The sequence below is a fragment of the Sturnira hondurensis genome, unplaced genomic scaffold (genome assembly GCF_014824575.4).
Source record: "Sturnira hondurensis isolate 20B ecotype Veracruz unplaced genomic scaffold, ASM1482457v3 Scaffold0007487, whole genome shotgun sequence".
NCBI lineage: Eukaryota > Metazoa > Chordata > Mammalia > Chiroptera > Phyllostomidae > Sturnira > Sturnira hondurensis.
The window spans coordinates 2,368,215-2,370,802 of NW_028080118.1; the positions used below are offsets into that span (position 1 = coordinate 2,368,215).

At 45.2% G+C, this 2,588-nt stretch overlaps 1 non-coding gene across 1 annotated transcript; it reads right to left on the reverse strand.

Annotated features, from left to right (window-relative positions):
- Positions 1–648: 648 nt before the first annotated feature.
- TRNAK-UUU (transfer RNA lysine (anticodon UUU)) lies at positions 649–725 on the reverse strand. Its single transcript has one exon. It is a non-coding gene; the product is annotated as a tRNA-Lys (tRNA).
- Positions 726–2,588: the final 1,863 nt, after the last annotated feature.

Consider the following 2,588-nt stretch of genomic DNA (forward strand, 5'->3'; position numbering starts at 1 on the left):
GAGCAGATTGATGATGCAGAGCATGAGAAGATGTAGCCTTTTGCTCCTGTGAAAGGAAAATTTGCGTAAAAGTATCTGCAGTTTGATTACCATGGGCAAGGGGTCCAGGAAGGGAGGAATGTCCTCGAATGTGACCAATGAAACAGGGAAACTGTCGTTTCTGTAAAAGTTGTTGAATATCTGAGAAAAGCTGAGAAATCGTATGATTAGAGGTATGAATTAAAGGAACAGTTTCTAAAACAGCCATAGCTCGAACAACATATTGGCTATCTGTGTAAAGATTAAATGGTTGATTATATAGGGCAAGAGCTTGGCTGACAGCAAATAGTTCTACTTCTTGAGCTGAAACATAAGGGGTGGCCCAGATGAGAGGCTTGGTAGGAGTAAGTAGAACAGCACGTCCATTAGAAGATCCATCTGTGAATAGGGTAAAGGAGGTTGATAGAGGTTCAGGAGTGACAATTTTAGGAAAAATAAATCGCGCAGTGTGAGCAAATTGTAAAATTTTATCAGCGGGCATCAGAGATGCCCGGACCATCAGAGATGGTCCCAGCAAAACCTTCAAAAGCAAGAGCAAAAATGTCATTAAAGTTAAGAAGCCAGTTAAGTTGCTCAGCAGTATAAGGTACAACAATAACAGTGGGATCATGTCCCAAAACTTAGGGACTTGAACCCTGGACCCTCAGATTAAAAGTCTGATGCTCTTCCAACTGAGCTATCCGGGCTCCGCTTGACCTGCTAGATTTCCCCAATCTGCTTCATCAGGGTTTGGCGGCCCCGATTGAACAGTCGCCACCTTAAAATCAGTCACCACCTTAAGATTAGGTTCCTCATACTGCGGCAACTCCCAAGTTGGAGGAGGCGGATCAGTTGGCAGTGGAGGTGCAGGGCGAGAAAGATCCTCTGCCGAACGAGTGGCTCGCAGGCTACTGCGAGTCCCACGCTCCCATTTGTCAAACTCAGAATCTCCTCTAAGACAATCTCTCACTAGTGTCCACAAAGAAAATGTATCAACAGGAGTTTTCTCTGGACCGTGAGCACGGTAGTGTTCACGAATACGTTCTCCTACCTTTTTCCAAGTTTCCATATTAATACTACCTTCTTCTGGGAACCAAGGGCAAACTTGTTGAATAAAATCTACAAAACAATGTATTTGACTCTTAGAGGTAGTAATGCCTCGCCCCTTCAATAAGGAGCAGAGGACTTTTTCAAAAAGTCCCTGATCTGATGAGTGGGAAATTCCCATGATTAACAACTCTCCAACACCGCTCCCTGCTACTTTTACTTTTAACTTACCGGGCTCCTGTAGCAGCGATCCTCTCGGGCTCCTCTGTCCTCGCGATTAGGACTCTGCTGGTCCCCCCGACCCCCTGTTTCCGGGTCCCTGTTCTTCGGGCACCACTCTGCCGTCGTCCGCGGCAGCAAGGGTGGTCGCGAGGTGAGGCGAGGGACTTAAAGAATGGAGAGGACCAAGTGCTCTGCTGGCAAATGGCAAATTTATTCAAGGAACTGCTGGCTTATATGCAGAACTGCAGTGGCCTGAGAACAATGCTGTTTTACAAAAGTTTGTACATTCCCGAAGGCTATCAAGAGGGCAAGATGTTCTCATATCCTGAGAACATGAGCCCAAAGATAGCAGTGTCCTCATGACTATCACTTCCTTGGAACATGACGCATATGCCAAGATCTTGTTCTTTCCTTCAAGGCTGAGAAGGAGAAGGTCCGGAAGATGTCAAGATACCCGCCGGCTCCAGGAACCAGAAACCAAGTCCCACCACCATTTTCACAGTGGGGGCTCTGTCCTTGGTCCCCTGCGGCCTGGCGGGCTCCCACACACTACACCCAGTTACTAACCTGTACTGTCACCTTACCTCAAATCTGACCACCCGCAACCACACTGCTTTCTAGATACAACACACAAGCCCCCCCTTCTTAACAAGACACTTAACTTATGCCCGCCCTTTCCTAAAAGTGGTAAGCTGGGTTGAAGAGCACGGTTAACTCTATACATAGCCAAGAGATCGTTTATTTCTTCTCTGCCCAATGTGTCTGTAAATAAAACAAAATAACCCTCTGCTATCATAAACCATTTTGCCTCCCCCACAACTGATCACACACGCACAATAAAGAAAGGAGTTTGTGGAAGCAGAGAACAACAAGATACCTGCAGAAGACTGCACCGGTGACTTTCACAGGTGTCCTACCACAGAAGTTCACACCATAAACCCAGCAAACCAGAACAGATCAATTTAATAAGTGGAAGACAGCAAGAAGAGTATCACAAACACTGGGAAGACAAAGAAATAATCCCCAAACGAAAGAAAAGGAGGAAACCTCAGAAAGAATATTAGATGAAATAGAGGCAAGTCAACTATCAGATGTGGAATTCAAAGCACTGGTTATCAGGAAATTCAAAGAGCTAACAACGAGCTACCAGAAACTACAGGGGAGCTAAAATGAACTCTCTGCAAACTATACCAACATGAAAAAGGAAATGGAAACCATCAATAAAGGCCAAGAGGAAATGAAGAATACAATTTCTGAATTTAAGAACACAGTAGAAGGTATGAAGAATAGAATCGATATGG